This window comes from Ambystoma mexicanum, chromosome 13 (genome assembly GCF_040938575.1).
Source record: "Ambystoma mexicanum isolate Mex_15411 chromosome 13, UKY_AmexF1_1, whole genome shotgun sequence".
Taxonomy (NCBI): Eukaryota; Metazoa; Chordata; class Amphibia; order Caudata; family Ambystomatidae; genus Ambystoma; species Ambystoma mexicanum.
The window spans coordinates 739,501,712-739,523,811 of NC_090938.1; positions in this window are offsets into that span (position 1 = coordinate 739,501,712).

Sequence of the window (22,100 nt, forward strand, 5' to 3'; positions counted from 1 at the left end):
GTGCAGGGTATGATCAATAGTGGCAGTGATGGGGAGAGTTACCACAGTGTATGCTGGCAACACAGTACAGGGCACATCAATGGTAGCAGGGGCAACAATCCTAGATGCTGGCAACACAGTACAGGGCACATCAATGGTAGCATGGGCAACAATCCTGGATGCTGGCAACACAGTACAAGGCACATCGATGGTAGCAGGGGCAACAATCCTAGATGCTGGCAACACAGTACAGGGCACCTCAATGGTAGCAGGGGCAACAATCCAAGATGCTGGCAACACAGTACAGGGCACAACAATGGTGTCAGCGGCATTGTATTGCATAAAGTGGTCAGTGGCAGTACAGGGAAAATGCAATGTTGGCAAGGCACGCCTAGTTACACGTGCAATGCTATTGGTGACAGGAGGGGCGTACGACAGTCTGTTTTAGCTGGTATGGATTGGTGATTCCAGGTGCAGAGGCGAGTCGGCAAACGTAGGTCTGGTGCCTGACATGAGTAGGTTGGGGCGGCAGTACGCCAACAAGTGTATCTTGGAGATGGCCGATGGACATGTGGCACTGGCGCAATGTGCCACAAGGAACATGTTCGCAGGTTATGCGGACACATGTCTGGTGGTTGGTGTGGGGCAGGGTTGACCTTCCAGGGGGTGGTGGAGCAGGAACCAGCCCCTACAACAGTGAGTGGAGGGGAGAGAGGACCTGTGAGGGGTGCAGGAGCAGGGCACGGGGGGGGGTGATGCCCCTAATGCACAGGGAAGAGCGGGAGCCCAAGGCCCCAAGGTGGACAGATCTGCAGGAAAGCCTGGGGCAAGTCGTGGGCGGATTTGCATGAACAGAGCCGCATATTTCTGTTTGCAAGCGAGCAGGGAAGTACGGCTTGGGGGTTGTAGGAGGAGCCATGACCCTTGCATTGAGTTGAGAGCCTGGTAGCCACGGTCGGCGCAGTCGAGCAGTGGAGAGCCGCTGAGTGAACTTGGCCTGCGTTTGGCCTTCGCTCTCCTGCGGCTTTGCCTGTTGGTGTGCCTCCCCACCATAAGAGTGGAGGGGCGGACCTGACGGGTGAACCAATCATGTTTGGCTGGTGCATGTTGCAGGAAGGTTGTCCTGGTAACGGCCGTGGCGGCCATCTTATTCTTCATCACAATTCTTTGCTCCTCGTGGCTGGCGGTGGGGGCAATGGGGGCATTGTGCATCTTCAGGAGCCCCAGTGAGCTGGAGGGCCTCACTGCAGTGTGGTTAGCATGGGGTCGCTGAGTTGCTCCGGCGGGCATTCTCGAGTGCTCCTGCGCTCCGATGTGCGATCCAGGGGCTGCGGCAACATTCAGTTGTAATCGCCCATGCAGTATGGAGGAAAAGGGGACGGGACGCAAGAGTAATTATAAGTTACTCACTGTAGTGACTAACGTACTCTTAGTCCATAGTCCCCTTTCCTCCATACGTCCCACCATCCTCCCCCCGGCCCCTTAATAAGGTTTCATTAGGCAATGTTAGATCTAGTGTTGACGCGTCTATGGGGACTGAGGTGTGGCGCCGGAGTCAGGGCAGCACATGCGCATAGGGCTGCACGCCTCTAAATTCAAAGGGGAAGACGTTTTTATTTCTGGTGAAGAAGGTTCCGTCTCCCGTCCCACGCAAGTGACGCCCATGCAGTATGGAGGAAAGGTGAATAAGTGCAAGTTAGTCCCTACAGTGATTAACTTGTCATTTATTTTCAATACCAAAAACTAAAACCTATCTCTCCCCATCTCTGAGGGGGTTTTCCCTGCCTCAAAACTAATATCAAATGGTCCGTCAGAATGTCCGTCAAAATAAACTCCCCCATCCTGTGTCACAACCTATTTCTGTCCCTCACACTATAAATAAAGGATAAACTGACAGAAGGTTCCTACTCCAGGACAATGGCTCCTTTCTGTGGTTGCCTGGATAGAGTCCAAAAGAATGAAGAATGTTAGCTTGTAATAAGAATGCCAGGGGGAATGACACCCTATCTCATGGCTTTCAGGTTTCACACAGCCCTTATCCAAAGTTCGCCTCCGGTAGAATGTCTCCTTTCTCCTAGCGTCTCTAACCCATCTCCATGCTAGCTAAGTGCCTCTTCAGTATTTGCTCGCAGGTTCCAGATCCTCCTCCTGGTGGTCAGTGGCTCTTTCTTTCCCACTGTGATGAGGAAGATTTCCTCTTCTGCAGCATGGGGTCTGGCATGGATTCACATGCTCATGAATATTCCCCGTCATCAGGCTGGGAATCCTCATTAAAGAAAAAATCTGTTTCAGTTTCATTTCTGAACTGTCTTTCTCCTAACAACCAATCACTGAGCTCTGGGTCATACTGCCCACAGCCAATGACTGCCCTCTACCTAAGCCCCGCCTCTGGCAGCCATCTTCAGATTTTTACTGCATGTTCAAGTGTTGGGAGTCCTCGTGTTTAGCTGTCGAGCTTTTACTGCGTTATTTCGCTTTTTGGAAGAGTTTACTCTATTTTTTGGTCAATCAAGCCTTGTGCTCCATCAATCATCTTTCCAATTAACCGAGACCCGTTTTTCGGATTCTTCAATGCCCCTCAAAGGTGGATTTCGTCGAGTTTCTTCGTGGAGGCTTCCAGAAGATTATTCAGGCCTACACCGCCTGGACCATGTCGGAGGAGAAGGATTCAGCGCCCTTGTTCAAGGGTTGCTCCGACTGCGGTTTATGGAACGTCTTCTCAGACGACACGCATTCCCAGTGCCTTTACTGCCTGTACCCGACACACACGGAGGAAGATTGTGCATTTTTTCAGGAGATGACCCGCACGCTGAAGGATCGGCATAGGTGGCTCAAGGAGAGGCTACAAGCCAAGGCTGCTGCACCAGCTGAGTCCTGTGAGCATGCCTCTCCAGGTTCCAAGAAAGCTGAGCGGGTTTCTAAGACCTTTTGAGGGCACCCCACCTTCGGGGGGTCCAACGGAAGGCTAAGCATCGCAATTCTACTGCCACCGGGAGCGCCGTTGCAACAGGCTCCTCGGCAGCCGGGGCGCGTTTAATGTCTCCAGCAACTTCGGTCACCAGTCAACGCTCCTCTTCGTCCAAGAGGAAGTCGGACCATCCGGGCAAGCTCAAGGAGAAGCCCAAGACCAGCCTGCCTGAGAAGGCCAAGGGGGAGCGGTGTTCTGACCCTCCCCCCTAAGGAGCAGGACAAGGTGTCCGAGATGACCAAGGCCAAACAGGACAAGAGACCGGTCCTGACCTTCAAGGCCCAGGTGCACCCGACGAAGTCCCAGCCTTCCATCGAGGGGGTGGTGGCGCCCCTCGCGAAGGCCGCCGAGGCAGAGCCACACGGTGCACCCCAGAAGACAAGAGTGTCCCTCCCGGCCAGGATGGAGTCCTCTTTCCAACCCATAGAGAAGACCCAGAGAAGAAGATGCCAGTCATCTCCCTGAGACCGTCCCCTCTGGTCGTGAAGAAGGGGGGGGGTGTGAGGTCCTCCAGGGCACAGACATCTCGGAGGAGGAGCTCACCTACCTTCAAGCCATCCAGGAGGAGGAGAACATCGGGGACGGGCCCTCCGACGAGGGCGACTTCGAAGACGAGGATACCGTCTAGGAAGGCGACGATCCCCTTCTGACACCTCAGCCTCCTATTCTACCGCTTCCTCAGTTGCCACAGCAGCCTCCTCAGCTGCCGCCTAGAGACCTCTCAGTGGACATTCTCTTTGCACTGCATACACTGATCTCCAAAGTACAGATGAGGATGCCTGTTTCACCAGCTTTTCCTCCAGCGACGCGGACGACGGCCGTACCCCTGGGGACGGGGGAACCACCGGCCAAGAAGTGGAAGGTACACCCTCCACCTCTGTCTCACCCCCCCCACCCGTGGGATGAGACGGAGGCCGCCATGGTGACATCAGGCACGGACGACGACGTTGGGATGGGGGACCTCCCGTCGACGCCACCCAGATCCTCTCCACCGGACGAGATAGGCTTGTTTCACACAAGTTTCGGAGCTCTTCCAGCTAACTCCAGAGGAGGATAAGGAGGGCTTCCTATACCAGCGCCGCAAGGCGAAGAGAAAAACCATCCTCTCAGTTCTGCTGCTGGATGACATTTGGGACGAAGACTTCTCCCTTATGAATAACCCTTCTACGGCCCCAGCGAAAAGGGATCGCTTTGCTTCGAGAAGAAGTACAGGGTGCCGGACTCTAGGCCCAAGTGCTTGCGGGCCCAACCATCACTGGACTCTGTGGTGTCGGCAGCAGCCAAGAAGAAGTCAGGCGCTTCTTCCTTGGTGGCCTCCACCCCTCCAGACAGCGAGGGAAAGAAGTTAGATACCATGGGACGACGGTTCATCTACTCTGAAGCTACAACCATCGAGGCTGCCCTCTCCATCGTAGTGCTCTACGACCGCAAGTTCTGGTACAAGATCGCTCTCAAAATGGAATTCCTCCCCGACGACAAGAGGTCTGAGGCGTTGGAGAGTCTACAGGAAAGCAAGGTGGCGTCAGACCACGCCACCCCGGTGGACACGGACATTGCCGATGATGGGTTTCGCCAGATGGGCAACAGCGTTTGCCTTCGTCGTGGCTGGCTCAAGGCCACCAACTTTCACAGGACATTCAAGCGATGGTTTTGGACATGCCCTTTGACGGAGCTTTGGCAAGGCGGTTGATGGGTCTCTACAAGCCATAAAGACGGACTCTTGAGACGGTGCATGCCTTGGGCACTCTTCAGCAGCGGCGGCCGTCCCAAGGATCTTCCAAGGGTTTTGGTAGGAGCTCTTCTTCTTACCGCCAACCCTCCCGTTCCTCGGCCCAGGAAGCAGGCAGGGGCTGCTCCAAGGCTTTAGGAGAAGGACGTCATTGTCGTCAGGGACCCCAAGGCGGCCTGTCAACATCCAAGCAGGATTGATTGGTGCTGGGCACACCCCCAGATGGGAGGCGGGCTGGTGAACTTCGTCAGCATGTGGAAGATCATCTCCACCGACCGTTGGGTGCTGGACACTCTCGCCCACGGACACAGCCTGGAATTTCAACAGAAGTGTCCCCGAATACCACTGGAAGCCCGGCAGGAAAACCACGTCCTTCAGCGGCTGCAGGAGGTACGGGCCATGCTAAAGAAAGGCGCCATAGAGCTCGTTCCAAAGCAGCTCGGAAGTGTACTCAAGGTACTTCCTTGTGAAAAAGAAGACCGGGGGCTTGCGGCCCATCCTCGACCTCCGACGACTAATCAAGTACATTAAGTCTCAAAAATTCAGGATTGTCTCTCCAGCATGTGCTCGGACATGGAGTGCGTGCTCATCTGTCCGGAGGAGCGGATTTCCAGACCCCACGACACCAGGAGACGGTCACGACGGACGCCTCCCTGGAAGGATGGGGAGCTCACACCGGAAGTCTTCATGCCAGAGGCCTGTGGCTGCCAGAGAAGAAGACGTTGCACAACAACGTGCTGGAGCTGCGGGCACTGTTTTGGGCCCTCAAGTCTTTCCTTCCGTCCCTCAAGGGCAAGGTGGTGCGAGTATTCACGAACAACACCACACCAATGTTTTACAACATGAAACAGGGGTGCACCAGATCCCCGGTGCTCTCCAGAGAGGCGCAGAACCTATGGGACTGGGCCGTCACTCGGGGGATGTTCCTCATTCCATTTAATCTGGCAGGAGTAAAGAACAGTCGCCGTCTCTCTCAGCAGGGAGCTACGCTCTTTCCACGAGGGGTAACTTCGGCCAGAGAAAGTGAACCAATTGTTCCGCAGATGGGGCAATTCCCAAATCGATCTGTTTGTGACGGTGACGAATACCAAGTGCCGGAGGTTCGCCAGCAGGTTTCCCCAGGCAGGGAGCATGGGGGACTCATTCTCATTCCCCTGGGATGGCCTGTTTCTGTATGCGTTCCCTCCGCTGCCGTTGCTTCTTCGACTCATTAATCAACTCAGACGGTCCCTGTGCAGGATGATCCTTGTCGCACCAGCGTGGCCGAGGCAGATCTGGTACCCGGACCTTCTCAGCATGTCCGTGTCCCCTGCAGTCAAGCTTCCAGTGGTCGCAGATCTTCTCGCTAGGGAAGGAGGTGCAATTCTGCACCACGACCCTGGATCGCTGAACCTGAAAGCCTGGCTCCTGCAGTGTTAGAGTTCGGGGGTTACGATCTCCCAGCGGACTGCAAGAAGGTGCTTGCCAAAGCCAGAGCATTGTCTACTCTAAAATAGTGCAGACATAAATGGAAGAGGTTCGCTGTTTGGTGCCGTGCACAGAAGATCAACCCTCTACAAGTCACAGCTCTGCAAGTGCTACCATATTTGCTGTTGTTGGCCAAAGCAGGACTGGCCAATGCCTCCGTCAAGGTTCATCTGGCGGCTATCTCCTGCTACACCAGATTTCTGGGACGGTCGTCGTCGTGGTCACACCGTCTGGTTAAGGAGTTTGTCAAAGGACTGTTCAGTTTGTTACTGCCGGTGAAGTCTCCTGCCCCGGCGTGGGAACTCAATTTTGGTGCTGACTAGGTTCATGGGCCCTCCATTCTAACCTATGCAGACAGTTCCACTGAAGTTCTTGTTGTGGAAGACCGCGTTCCTCGTGGCCATCTCCTCTGCACGACAGGTAGGAGAGATTCAGGCCCTGTCCTGTAAGCCACCTTACTTGATTTTTCACGACACAAGGGTGGTGCTGCAGATGCACCCCTCCTTCATGCCCAAGGTGCCATCGGACTTTCATCTAAACAAGCCCTTGGTGTTACCTGTGTTGTTTCTGACGCCTTTGTTGCCGGCTGAAAGGACTTTGCACTCGCTGGATGTGGCTAGAGCGCTGAAGTTCTATATGGACTGCACGAAGAGTTTTTCAGAAGACGTTGCAACTTTTTGTGAACTTTGGCCCTGTGAACCATGGGACGGCCCTCTCAAAGGCTTCCATTTCCAGGTGGCTCTCCGGCTGCATCACCCATTGTCACCGGTTGGCACACCGACCATTGCCTGGCTGTCTGAGAGCCCATTTGACCAGAGCGATCGCTGCTACTACGGCGTTCCTGTACGGTGTACCCCTGCTGGCTGGACATCTGCAGGGCTGTTATGTGGAGGTCGACACACACCTTCACAAGATTCTACTGCGTCGACAGGGATTCCAGAGAGGAGTCCAGAGTCGACCAAGCAGTGATGCGCAACCTGTTTGCTTGAAGGTGAGCCTGGTGAGGAGGTAAAAGATGCTTATGTTGAGCCTTGCCACCTCCCGTGGTTGTGCATGTGTGTACTGCTATGTATTCTTTATTCATGAGCATGTGAATCCATGCCAGACCCCATGCTGGAGAAGGAACAAGTTACTTAACCTGTAACTGTTCTCCAGCGTGGGTCTGGCGTGGATTCACATGCAAACCCTCCCGCCTTCCCCTCTGTGGTTCTTCTCTTGGTCCTAGTGCCACTTATGTGCTACCAAATCCGAAGATGGCTGCCAGAGGAGGGGCTTAGATAGAGGGCAGTCATTGGCTGGGGGCAGTATGACCCAGAGCTCAGTGATTTGTTGTTAGGAGAAACAGTTCAGAAATGAAACTGATTTTTTTCTTTACTGAGGATTCCCAGTCTGACCGGGAATATTCATGAGCATGTGAATCCATGCCAGACCCATGCTGGAGAAAAACAGTTACAGGTAAGTAACTTGTTCCATACTCTCAGTATTGGTTTCCGGGTCCCAGACCCTTTTCTGGTGGCCATTTTCCCTTTCCCACTGCTGGTAATGAGGGTTTTCTTCACTCTTCTTATATCCAATAGTTGTTTGGCTACTATTGGGATGAGTGAGAGTGTCCCTGAGGCTATAATTGGCTCTCCACTCCACCACACCGGGGTCTCTCCTTTGCTGTTGCGTGACATCTCACCCTCTCGTCGCTTCTCGGGGACAGCCTTTTGTGTTCTCTCCTTTGCCAGTGTTGAATCTCCTGGGTAGTGTTTGCAGGCTCCTGGTCCTTGTGGAGTAAGACACATCTACTTTGTTTTCTTCCTTCGCTAGTTTGAATTTCCCGGGCCAACCAGGTTGTGTGTGTGTGTATATGCATTTCTTCTCGCTCTTTCTGAGGCTTGTGGAATCTGCTTAGATCACATGCTATGCATAGGCCGACATCTAGTGGAAGCTTTTTATTTTTGAAACTCGAAAAGGGACGTCGACCGGGCATGCCAGTAATACTAACCCTAGTGACGTCTACTATACCTATGGTGCTTCATGTGTCGAGGTACCTCCATATTTTTTAATTTTTTTTTTTCACCATCATAGTCGGACGCATATTGTAAAGTTCCTTCTTGGCTATCGCTTCGTAAAGGTCAACTATAGCATTTCTTTCTGTCCTTTCGATATCCGGCGACGGCATTGAAGATGAATTACTATCATCGACTACTACAACAACTCGTCCCAGCGATCCTTTATCATGTCCTCGGAAGGCCTCAACGGGCCTCGGCCCTCACAGTAGGGAGCGTGGGGGGAGGTTCATACTTTAGTCTCGTTAAGAGAATGCATATTCCCCTTTATTCCTACCTTTCTCGCCAGGGTGCCTCCCCCATACATAATGGAAAATACACCCTTTAAGTTTTCTTCTTGTAATAGAAAATTCCCCTAGAAAGACTAGCACTGGGTGTCCAATCTCTGTCTCCCCAGGGATCACGCCGAAGGACCGTGCAAGTCGTGCAAACTGTTAAAGCCTAAAACACTCAAGGACTGCAAAACCAGGCTGAGGTCACCATGGACTTTCGAGGGAGCCTCCAGCAACGGCAGCATAGACTTCTACAGTGTCGCTGAGGGCGATCGGGATCTGTCTGATACCTGCATGCAAGCCCCCGACCCCAACAGGCAGGCTGGCGGTTCTTCTACAGGGACGACACACAGTGGCACTAGCACGACCAAGTCGCACCACACAAAGCGCACCTCCCACGGCCAAAGGTCGACCATGCCGCCGACCGGAAAGACACACACAGCAGCAAGAGGGAGGTCTGAGATGACCCTGTCCTCTGGGCCATCAAGGACACGATCACCACACGCAGAGGCATTGCTAAGGGGGCTATAGCCCCGGGTCTTTTGGTTGTAGCCCTGGATAGAAGCTCAGGAGCTACAACCAAAAGGCTAGCTAGTCCTGACCCTCCCAACATTAGAGTAGCTCCAGATCTTTTCCAGACCTAGCAACACCTCTGACCACAGGCCCCGAAACAGACGGTCAAGTCTGTTTCCGACACCGTGTCTAAAGCCACGAAATCCACACATGCCGACAACTGGGCATAGAAAGACTTGTCAACGGCCTCCTAAGAGTACACCAAGCTCGTAAATGAGTGAGCAGATCAAAAAGCACGTTCCAGATACACTGTTAAAAAGCCGGGCGACGAAAAACCATAAGTCTTCGATGTCCCAGGGAGAGGGCACTATTTTGGGGGCTATGCACCATAAAAGATCCCCTGCCCCAGAGCCAACTCCCACTCCCTCTGATCCCTACCCTTGTTGGTACAAGTTAATCACAATGGACAGCAGAACAAATTGACATGGTCATGAGATGAATATCCTTTTTCGTTCATTTATTTGATGACCACCCCGAGGTCCTACAAAATCTTCAGGGTACTCCCCAAAGCGTGCCAGTATGCCATTCAATGCGTGGGCAGCAACCACCCATTATTCCACCAAAGGTGCCCGCACAGACTTCACACAAGCTTCCACCTTGCATCAGGACTTAGGGCAGCAGGCTTATTCTTACACCATGCAAGACTCCCAGGACCCTGGGGCTTACACAGACGACAATGGGACATGGGTCATGTCAACCAATATTACGATGACAATGTCTACGTCAACCAGGCACCAGATCATTCAGCCTCACCGGTGGGTAACCAAATACAATATAATGACCTGCTCCTGAATGCTGCAGAGCACTTCAAGATCGACACACAAGTTGATAAAGACTATGTTGAAGTGATACTAGGGGATAAAAAGTCAGCAACCCAATTTATCCCACTGCTACAATCAGTACAGAGACGCATCCGACCCTCTCTGCTCACTCCTAATCTAACACGGGTGGTCAACCCGCACATCGAAAGAGTTTTCCGGCCAGCCCCCTCACACCACCTATGCATCAGGGGGCAGTTAAAACCGGACTCTATAGTGGTAACAACTACTAGAAAGAGAGCGGGAAACCCTCTAGCCTCCTCTGAAAACCCTCCTGACAAGGAGAGTAAAAAGATGTACACCTTTGGGAAAAAGGTAGCCTCATCAGCAGCTTACCAAACTAGAATTGCTAATAACGCAACGCTATTAGGCAGTTACAACTGTCACAAGTGGGATGAGATTGCCGAACAAATCGAATCGGTCCCAGAGCCCCTCAAAACACAGCTGTCGCTCTCCAATGCAGAGGGTAAGCAAACTGCACCCTTAAGTACAACTTGGATGCAGCGAACAATGTAGGAAGAATCTTAGTTCAGGGCACGTTAATTAAACACCATGCGTGGCTGCGACAATCGGGCTTCAAGCTTGAGACACAGGCAACCCTCGCAACCCTCCTTAACATGCCCATCGAGCAAAACGCTTTGTTTGGCAAAGCGGTGGAAGACGCTCTAAAGAGCAATATGTCCTCCTCAAATCAATATGGCAGCTCACCAACAAACCTTTCGGGCAAAGAGGGGGCTATAATTCTCGCCTTTCAGAGGGCAAAACTCTCAACAAACTTCAAATTATAACCAAGGTGGCCAAAGCTCATCCTGGGGTTCATCACAGGGACAGTCCTCTCAAAAAGGGGTTTCAAAGAGGCCAAAGAGAGTCCTGAAGTAGGGGCAGATCCCCCTCTTCTAGAGGCGGCTCAACACCCCCCGCTACAGGTTCCCTACCATGCCACTCCAATAGGAGGTTGCATTTCACACTTTACCCATGTATGGGAGAGAATAACTTCGGACAAGTGGGTACTTTCCACTGTGGCGGGCGGTTATTGCATAGAACTGATCCAAAAACCAGCCAACTACCCGCTAAAACAAAGGAACACCTTCCAGGAAGAACAACGTATCCTGTTGGAAGAGGTGAAGGCGCTGCTCCTAAAGGACGCTGTACAATTCGTCCCGGCAAACCAGGTAAACAAGGTTATTTATTCAATGTACTTTCTTGTGCCAAAAAAAACCTATAGAAGCGCCCTGTCCTAGACCTGCGCCCTTCAAACACCTATGTCAAGCCACAAAAAGTCTGCATGCCAACGCTACAGGAAGTAATCCCACTGCTGAAGCAGGGGGGACTACAAGGCAACCTTGGATACGAAAGATGCATACTTTCATATTTTAATGTTCCCAGCGCACAGAAGATTCTTGCGTTTTTCAATATGGCAAACCAGCACTACCAATTCAAAGTGCTACCCTTCGGCATAGCCTCCACTCCAAGGGTATTCACCAAGGTACTGGCGGTAGTGGCAGCGCATTTATGCAGGGAGTCAATCCCAGTGTACCCTTTCCTGGTCGACTGGCTAATCACAGGGGATAAACCCCAAATTTGCAAGCAAAATACCTAAAGGACAATCAATCTACTTTTCCAATTGGGTTTCCCAATCAACGAGAAAAAAATCAAGCCTCGTACCAAGCAAGACCAAACAGTGTCTATGAGCTGTCATGAAAACGGGTCTAGTCTTTAAGTCAAACGAAAAGGACCAAACATACTGCTGCAAATACTTCAGTATCTAGCTGGTCGCCAGATAACCGTACGCAAAGCAATGCGCTTGCTCGTGATGATGTCATCATGCATTTATCTGGTCCCCCACACACGGTTGCGCATGCGCCCAATGCAAGAGTGGTTGGCGAAACAGTGGTCTCAGGCAAGCAGTCAGTGGGACGATCTAGTGGTTGTTTCACCAACCCTAGTCCAAGCTCTGCGCTGGTGGACGAAGGAAAACCTGTTAAAGGGCTTCCCCTTCCACAACCCTTCATTGCAAGCGGTTTTCACAACAGACGCATAACTCACCGGGTGGGGAGCCCATTACCTTCATCACGCAGTGCATGGTCTGTGGACTCAGATCAAAGCCCAGAACCACATCAACCTTCTGGAACTGTTAGCAGTGCTCAAAGCACTACACGCCTTCCAAGTACACCTGTCAAATCAGACAGTACAAATACTCACAAACAGCATCACTGCCATGTTCTACATAAACAAGACATCACTACATAAACAAGACATCACTGCCATGTTCTACATAAACAAGCAGGGGGGCACACACTCTCCAAGTCTGTCCAGGCTAGCACAACAAATCTGGAAGTGGGCACTCAAGCGGGGCATGTTCCTATCATCGCAACATGTTCCAGGAGAACTCCATTCTCAAGCAGGTTCACTAAGCAGCAATCCTCTACCAGAAGAGCCAGAGTAGCAGCTCGACCAGGATATCGCGGACTGGATCTTCGCACAATGGGCTACCCCCTCTCCCCCCCCCCCCCCCCTAGACTTGTTCTCAACAAGACAAAACAAGCAATGCCCAGACTTTGCATCCAGGTTTCCCCAGCACGACTCCAAGGGGAATTCCCTGTGGATGAGCTGGTCAGGGAGATTTGCCTACGCTTTTCCACCCAATTCCTCTAATGCGCAAAGTGGGGAACAAGATGCACAAGAAACATGTGACGCTCCTCCTAGTTGCTCCCATGTGGGCGAGACAACCTTGGTATCCACATATGCGCAAACTGGTGAGTGCGACCCAATCAAACTCCTGTGTCCCTTCAACATGCTTACACATCATGGGATGATGACATTGCACCCTCAACCTCAGTCTATGAACTTGGCAACTTGGCTCCTGAAGTCATAGAGTTTGGCCATTTAAACCTACTGCAAAGGTATATGGAAATCCTCAAGGAGGCTCGTAAACCAAACACTGGACACTGTTACTTTAACAAGTGCAAGAGATGTGTAATTTGGTGCCAGTCAAAACAAATAAACCCAATAGAATGTACTCCAACACACATTCTTCACTACGTGCTTCACTTACTAGACTCGGGGCTAGTATCTAACTCAATCATGGTTCACCATCGACTCTATCCGCGTACATCACTTCTCAGAGTAAGGTGTCCTGGTGGAAAATCCCAGTCATTAGGGCATCCATGGAGGGAGTAAAAAGACTCCACCCTCCCATTTCAAACCTGCCTCCAGGGTGGGACCTAAATGTAGTACTTGCAAAGCTCATAGGATGCCTCCCCCTCCCCCTTTGAGCCTATGCACAAGTCCAGCCTTAAACACCTCACATATAAAACAACCTTTCTGGTGGCTATCACCTCCATAAGAAGAGTCGGTGAGCTACAAGCTTTCAGTGCAGAACCCTTTCTTTGTTATCCACAAAGATAAATTGGTATTCAGAACGCAATCTAGGTTTTCACCTAAGTTCATTTCTAGGTTCCATGTCAATCAGGCCATCGAACTTAAAGCTTTCTTCCAAAATCCATCAAGCTCAGCTGATTAAAAAAAACTCCATACACTAGACGTAAGGAGGGCGGTCCTTTACTATGTAAACAAGACCAGACTGCTAAGGAAAACAGACCAACTCCTCCTCCAACTGTCTCCATAGCTCCAGGCAGGGAAGGAGACCGTGTTTCCAAGAACGCCATCTCCAGATGGATAGTAGGATGCATACATCGCTGCTACACTCTATCAAATAAAACACTGCCTTTCACATCAAGAGCTCACTCCACCAGGGGTGCAGGAGCTACCTTGGCCGTTATCGCAAATGTCCCGCTGGATGATATTTGCAAAGCAGCTACATGGAGCTCTATCCACACTTTTACTGCACTATTGCATTGACACTCGCTAAAGCAGATTCCCATGTGTTACAAGCAGTGCTACAACATCTATTCACTGCTGTACCTTCTCACAACTCACCACCTTCTCCTAACACTGCTCGCTAACCTATGCATAGCGTGTGATCTAAGCAGATTCCACAAGCCTCAGAATGGATTAATTACTCACTGTAATCGTATTTCTGATGCTTGTATCTGCTTAGATTCACATGCGCCCACCCTTCCTCCCCTTGGAGTAGAACGCTTATAGATGTTTTTCTGAGCTTTTATAAAATCTGCTTTATTACACATGTACTCCTGCTACACTTCATGCAACCTCATGTCAGAAACAAAACCATCTGAAGGACCTCGACGCGTGACGCACCATGGGTACAGTAGACATCACACTAGGGATAGTATTACTAGCACGCCCTGTCGATGTCCCTTTTCAATTTCGAAAACATACTCTGTAGCTTCCACTATATGTCGGCCTATGCATAGCATCACACCTGCTGGCGGTCTTGGCGGAAGGCAGACAAGTTACCCAAAACATACTGAAAAACACACTGGACTTGGTGGAAAAAGGCATGCCTGGTTAAAAAACTCCAGGTTCATACCCAAAGCTCAGGCCTCTCTAATTATCAAGCCAGTGGAGGATACTAACCTTTTTGGGAAAGCGGTTGATGACGCCCTAGAGACATCAAAGAAAGAACACGAGAATCTAAAGTCACTTAGCCAGATCACGGCTAAACGCTTTCACCAGCGTCGAAGCTCTAACGCACGCCGGTCCTTTCATGGCCAATCCTTCTCCTGCTCACCCCAGGGGCAATACACCTCAGGGAATACCCCCCTGATCCTCCAGTCAAAGCTCCTTTGGTACCTTCCAATACCAGCAGCAAAGAGGCTCTGATAGGAGCAAGGATAGAGGCAGAAAGTATACTCCTGGGAGGGGATCACTTCAGATCAGTGCCCATGGGTATTGTATCGAGTTTCTCCAACCACCTCGCTACCACCCACTGAGAAGTAGATGCCTGTCGCCAGAAAACCTGCAAATCCTGCTGGAAGAAGTTCAGGTCGTGCTGGAAAAGGGCGCCATCAAAGTCGTCCCCCCTTCTCCAGGTAAACAAGGGTATTTATTCAGTGTACTTCCTTGTACCCAAAAAGGATCTCACCATGCACCCTGTTTTAGACCTGCTCCCTGCGAACAAGTAAGTCAAACTCAAAAGTTCAGGATGACAACACTTCAGGAGGTAATCCCACTGCTGCAGCAGGGGGATTACATGGCCACATTGGACATGAAAGATGCATACTGTCATATTTCAATGTTGCCAGCACACAGGAAGTACCTCAGGTTCATGGTGGAGGACACCCACTATCAGTTCAAGGTTCTCCCCTTCGGCGTTGCCTCAGCCCCAAGGGTATTCATAAAGGTACTGGCGGTAGTAGCTGCTCACCTGCGCAGGCAGTCCATTCCAGACTATCCCTACCTCGATGACTGGCTCATAACAGGGAATTCATACGGGACATGCCAGACAAATACCCAGACGATGGTAAATCTCCTCTTCAACCTAGGATTCTCTCAACGAGAAGAAATCCAGTCTAAACCCCAGCTAGGTCAAACAGTTTCTGGGGGCTCTAATTCGGACAAAAGACGGGCTCGTCTTTCCCACTGATGGGGTTCAAAATATGCTGCTCCAGATCCCTCACTAAGTAGCCAGTTACCAGGTGACTGTACGCAAAGCCATGCGACTAATGGGGATGATGGCTTCCTGCGTTTACCTAGTTCCTCACGCTCGTCTGTGCATGTGCCCCATGCAAGAGTGGCTTTCGAGCCAATGGTGTCGGGCCAGCAGGCAGTGGGACAATATAGTGGTTGTCTCGGCAGCCCTCGTCCAGTCTCTGCAGTGGTGGTCAAGGGAAAACCTTCTACAGGGGAAAACCTTCACCACCTCCGCAGTGGAAGCCACTCTCACCACAGACTCCTCTCTGATAGGGTGGGGAGCTCCCCTTCTTCAACAGACGGCACACAGCGTGTGGTCTCCAGCAGTAGCGTCTAATCACATCAACCTGTTGGAACTGATAGCAGTGTTCAAGGCACTGAAGACCTTCCAGACGCACCTTTAGGGGAAAACAGTTGTAGTCCTCACGGACAGTACTACGGCCATGTACTACTCAAACAAGGGGGCACTCACTCTCTAGGGCTGTCTGAACTGTCCCAAAACATCTGGAAGTGGGCACTCAAACACAACATGGTCCTCCTCTCACAACATGTTCCAGAGGAACTCCATCTTCTATCGGATGTGCTCAGCAGAGACTTCCCCTACCCTTAGAGCATGAGTGGCGGGCTTCCCAGAGATCGACTCATTTGCCACTCTGGACCACGCCCAATGCCAAGATTATGCCTCCAAGGGGAACGGTCTTTGGATAAAATGGTCCGGGAGATTTGTCTATGCGTCCGTTAACCCCCCCCCCCCCCCTGATTCCCCTGCTCAACAGAATAGTGCACAAGATGCACCAAGAACCAGTCGCGATAATCCTGGTGGCCCCTATGTGGCCCGTCAGTTTTGTTCTCCCATCTCATGGCAATGTCAGTCTCCCCTCCCATGAAGCTGCTGTGCCCGTACAACATGCTGTCTCAAGATCAGGGAGAGCCACTACACCCATGCCCTCAAACTCTCAATTTAGCAGCCTGGCTCCTGAGGTCATAGAGTTTCGGGCACCTTCAGCTCCCTTGGAGATGCATGAAACTACTCGGAGAGGCAGGGAAACCTACCACCAGACATTGCTACTCTGGCAAATGGAAGCGCTTTATCTGGTGTAATGTCAAGGGCATCAATCCTATTGAGTTCTCACCCAAAGATATCGTCCTGTACCTAACTCACCTGTTGGATTCAGGACTGGATTTCAATTCTCTTAAAGTCCACTTAGCCGTGCTTTCGGCATACCCCACATCCCAGAGCAAGGTTTCATGGTGGAAAATTCCTGTAATATAAACCTTTATTGAAGGAGTAAAGAGACTGCATCCCCATATCTCCAACCCAGCCCCCGAGTGGGACCTGAATGTTGTTCTTACCAGACTATTGGGGCCTGCCTTTGAACCAATGCACAAGGCTAACCTTAAAGCACTCGCCTACAAGATCGCCTTCCTGGTGGCAATCCCCTCCATAAGGAGAGTTAATGAACTGCAGGCCCTTTCAGTTCAGGACCCATTCGTCACGATTCACAAAGATACGGTGGTTTGATGCTGAGCGGATGCGTTTAGTCCATGTCCCAACGCAGCCACTAGACCACTTGGGCAAGAAAATGACAGTTGACTTGCGCAGACATGTGCCATATGCAACTATAAAATAATATACACAAAAACAAAACGTCTTGATGTGTCAGAGACATGAAAATAAAGAACAGTTAAAAACTTTTTCTGTGTGGCATGTTCATTATCTTGGAAAAATGCGTAGGTTTGGTCAGCTAACTAATGCTTTGTGCTGGCCTTCAGAATAAAAATGCCCCATGTTCAGCTGTTATCACTGGTGTAAAAACAATGGCTGGTTAGATGAGCCATCACTAATAAATTGCCCTCACTTTAAAGGCTCTGTCAACACAAAGCTGGAGAGGGTGTGGGGGTGGGGGTGGGGGTGGGGGGGTGTAGGGGAGGCGGGAGGGTGTGTCTCTCCAGAGCATGTCCAAGGTTGCGTTCAGAGTATTCATTCCTTTATTTGAAATTTAAGGAATGCTTAACTATTACCAGCGGGAGCTTGGAGGCAGTAGTCTGGGTGGGCTCCTTCCTGCTCCCCCTCAGCCCCCTCCCCTGAGCTGCTAAAGCTCTGCTCCCTGGGCAGCCGCCTCTCCACCTACCCCAAGAAATGGGGTTGCTCACAGTTTTGTCCCCTTTAAAAGATATGGCTGAGTACATTCGCGGCTATTAACCTCATCTTTATCTCCATTATAAAAGTATGCCCCCCTCCCCCACGGGTGTCTACCTCAGACTGCTTTAAGCAAGTTGCGGGGGGTAGAGGGGAGCGGGCGTAGACAACCATCACGTTGAAATGGGCCCCACACATCTTCAGCCAGGCCTGGGGTCGCCGCTCGCAACCTTTTTGGAGGCACACGGGCCGCGGGTTCAGGCTTCACCCACACACTGCTCTGGTTTTGGCTACACGTGCTCCATGTTTCTTTGGCACCGTGTCGTCAAAGCCGTATCTGGGCACAGCTCTAACTTTTTGCACGAAGCAAACCTCTTCCTGCAGCTACTTCAGAATATATAATACACGAGCGCCACCCAGCGGCTCTGCACCAGGAAACAGGGTACTTTTGTTACATCACTGTTTTTAGGTGCACGTTTTCTGTAACGCCGCTAACACAGCAAGGTTATTTGGTTTACAAAACATTTGGCACTGAGCCTGCATCGCTGTAGGTCTCTTTGGGGTAAAGCATAGAGTGCAGTACCCAGTGAAGCCTTGAAGCAGGACTGCCAAGTGGAAAAGGCTTGGTTACACAGAACAAGAAAAGCAAAACATTTAGGAGGCTTACGCCAGAGAGTCAGTTCATGACTTTAGACTTCTTCGCATTCAGAACCCAAACTAGCACTGTTATTTACTCTCACTTACCCGAGTTCCCACCTGTAATGCGGTAGATCTAAGGGCGGGCCTTTCTCAGAGGGGAGGGCTCAACATAAAGTAAAATAACGCACTGGCGTAGAAGACCACGCACAGCTACCTCTGAAAGAAGGGAGTCCTGCAAATCATTTCTGGAGCTTTGAGTTGACCCCCAAAGGACACAAAGTACAGTTAGTGGAGGTCTCTGCACGTGCTGGTCATCCTGCTGTGTGGGGGTCAGGTAGAGGAGGATCGATGTCTTTGGCAAGATGGCTGCCTCCTTATTGTAATGTGGATCGCATGCTCAAAAGAGGCGACAGACTAGGATGGCTCCGTTTACTGGAATCGGGTTCAGTTACAGCATATCATGTGGTCTCAAAGCAGCACCCCCAGACCATCCTTCAGGGCAGGCATTTGGGGGTAGGGATCATCTGACACTTATGAAACATTTACATGTTACGTATGCCCAGGGCTCCACTCATCCCAGCTGTGACATCACACACTCTAGTCCATTACACAAATGAAGCATTCCGATACCACACGCCTCATTGCGATTTGGTCAAATTACCTCTGCTCAGTTGTAACCCCCCTCTGCCGCATTCATAAAGCAGCCTCGACAGTCGCACCCAAGTGGCTGGCTGTTGGGCTGTTGGGCTGTTGGGCTGTTCGGGTGTGGGGTGCGTGGTGGGTGTGATGGGTGACCTTCCTGCGTGTATTGCCCCTTTAAGTGGATGTGTCCCTCCCACGTGTATTGCCCCTTTAAGATGGGCCATGACTGTGTCATGGCCCAAGCTAATAAAAGGAGCCCCTGCAGGCACGTGAGACAGAACGGCTGCAGACTCCGTGGAAGGTTGGTCTGAGTCCGTGTCTCATTAAGGATGTAGGCCGCAGGCCTACCTGTGGGAGGTACAGGCCTGCAGGCCCTGTTGCCATGGGACTCTCGTGCCAGGACGGTGGCCGAGGTCCGCATGGTCAGGACCCTGGCAGGCTGTGCCCCCACCCCGATGGCGCTGGTGTCCCATAGCGCCGCGGGGCCTGCCGGATGGACATGGCAGGCCCCAAACTCCCACAGGCGCTGGGCCTGTTTGGGTGCTGTGAGGAAGCAGCACCCCGGGGGTCGCCTGCCGGATGGACATGGCCGGCGACCCCCAACAATGGCGACGAGGGGTGGAACCCATAGCGGCGTCGGCCGCCTGAGGTATGGAGGAGCTGGGGTGGCCCAGGGCCCCGGATGCGTGGGCCGTCTGGTGCCCCGGTTCGCAGTGCGGTGCTAGCCGCACGCAAGGAGAAGCGGCGTTGGCCGCCACATCGAGGAGCTGGTGCTCCCCTCCCGTCAGAGGGAGGTGAGCGGCCCGCCCCCCGTTGAGGGCGGCATCCGCCGCGTGGGGAGGAGGGTGAGCTGCCCCTCCCCACCCAGAGGCTGCACAACGTGGGGCGGCTCGGTGCACGCAGCACCAGCCGCAGTGGACACTTGAAAGCGGCCCCTCCCGCGAAAAGGGAGATAAGGACGGCGAGCTGCCGGCCCGTCTCCCGAGGGAGACGCAAGGCAGTCCCATGACAATGGGAGGTGGCCACGGGAGGAGGAGCTGCTGCCTCCACCCCGTGTGGAGGGGAATGTGCGGCGGTGGCCGCGTGAGCTGCCCCACCTCATTTTCCCGAGGAAAGAAGAGGCGGCGCGAGCCGTGAAGGTTTCAGCTGGGAGGGGGCCGCCGTACAGCTGAGGCGGCCCCGAATCGCGAGCGGCGTCGGCCGCATTCGGAGGAGGGTCTGCCCCCCATGAAGGGAGGAGGGGGGGAAGCTTTCTCCCCGAAAGTATCTGCGGCGGTAGCCGCGACGTGGGGGCGCTGCCCCTCCCCCACCAGCAATCCGCAAGGAAAGGGAGAAATGCCTGCAGTTTCGGCCGCCACAATGAAGAGGGCGGCGTCGGCCGCATCAAGATCCCTGGCCGCGGCAGGGAGCGGCTGCCCCCGCACGAAGCGGCGGCATCGGCCGCGTACAAAACAGCTGACGCGGCACCCCATCCCCCACAGGAGGCGGGCCCAACATCACCCGAGAAAGAGAAAATGGGAGTGGATTCCTGCTGGAAGACAGCGGGCTCAGTGGTACAGTGGGTCCTCCCCGGCCGCGGCCCTCGGCAACGAGGGTGCTCGTGCGGCCAGGGGAGGAGCCAGCCTGCAGCCCCTGTGGCATCCGCCACAAAGAAGTGAAGGAGTGAGAGTGACACTCCCCTCCCTGGCGGCATCCGCTGCACACCGAGGAGTTATGCTACCCCGGTCCCCGGATGGAGAAGGACCCTGGCCGCGGTCCTCGGAAAAGAGGGCGCTCGTGCAGCTGGGGTTGGAAATCCGCCTGGAGGCCCCGCAGTGCGTGTGGGGCCCAACGAGCAGCTCCCTGCAGCACCCGCGGCATGCATGGAGGAGGCCGCAGGTCGGCCATGGCGAGCAAGAAGACTGGAGGGGGTGGACTCGCCGTGGGAAGGGGTGTGAGACGGCCTGCACCAGCGTGCCTCTCCATGTTGTGGAGGCAGGAGGCAACCTGCCTAACGCGGCAAACCCGCCGAATGAAAAAGAACACCTGGATGACACCTCGGGTGTGCGCCTCCTGCTCAAGCACCTCCACCAGGGCAGAGGGAAAGACTTGCCCCTCCCATACCGCAATCTGGGGCCACCTGCTGGAAAGGAGGGAGGTGCTCCAGTAGCAAGAGTTGTGCCAACAGGAACCCTTATCGTGCCCCGGCGGCGTTCCAGGAACCATCATCGTGCCCGGCGGCGTTCCGCAAGCGAAGCAAGGAGAAGCTGTGCTGGCCCCGCCCCCTGAGCCGCAAAGAAATGAAACGGCTGATGCCGCAACCAAGCGAGCGGTGGAGGTGCCCTGAAACAGAGGGGGCAGAGGGGCCCTGTCTGCGATCCTACCTGGCCGCGGCCCTCTGCAATGAGGGTGCTCATGCGACCAGGGAGGGAGTGGACCTGCACACCTATACGGCGTCCACCGCAACAGAGATGGAATGAGAGCGGCCGTGTGAAATCCCGGGCCGGTGGGCGGTGTGAGTGACGCAGGCTCCAGACGGAGGCAAAGGAGAGAGGCCCCACGTTTGCTCTCGCCATGGGTGCTGGTGGCCCCCCTTATGTGATCCTGGGCTACCGGTGGTAAAGACTGCGTGCTCCTGTCATCAGAGCAGACAGGAAGTGAAATGAGGCCCAGCCTGATTCCGGGCCCTGCAGCGGTGTCATGAAGAGGGTGACCCGTTGCGAAGTGATACTGCCGTGCTCTGGTAGGAGCGAAGTGAACACCTGCAGCCGCCCCAGCACAATCCTGGGCCCGGCGGGGAAAGCCAGGGAGGTAGCCAGCCTGCAAACCCTGGCGGCATTGCCGGGGCTGCGAGGAGGGAGCTGGCCCAAACCCCGCAGCATCCGCTGGTTGGAATGGAAACGTCTCGGGGTTTCGTTTGCAACCCGGACCAACCTGAGGAGCAGAGAAGACAAAAGGCAGCCCTATGCTAACGGAGTGTGGCACGGACCCAACACCAACTGTGGCCACCCCGTGGCCAATGTGGGACTTCCACCCTCATGCTCTTTGGGATGTACAGCCACCCTGCCTATCCCACAGGTGGCCTCGACATCTAGCTATCAAGGTTCTTGGACTGCCGGCCACTGGTGTCGCCCTCCCTGCCATACCATCGTTAGACCAGGCCAACGTGGGTGTGGGGGCCGGTACCTCCGGCCCTCTCCCCGAGTTCGGCCAACAACTAGTGTCTGACCGAACCAACACCATGAAGCCGTGCAGCGGGGAGGGCATGGGTTGCAGCTTATCAG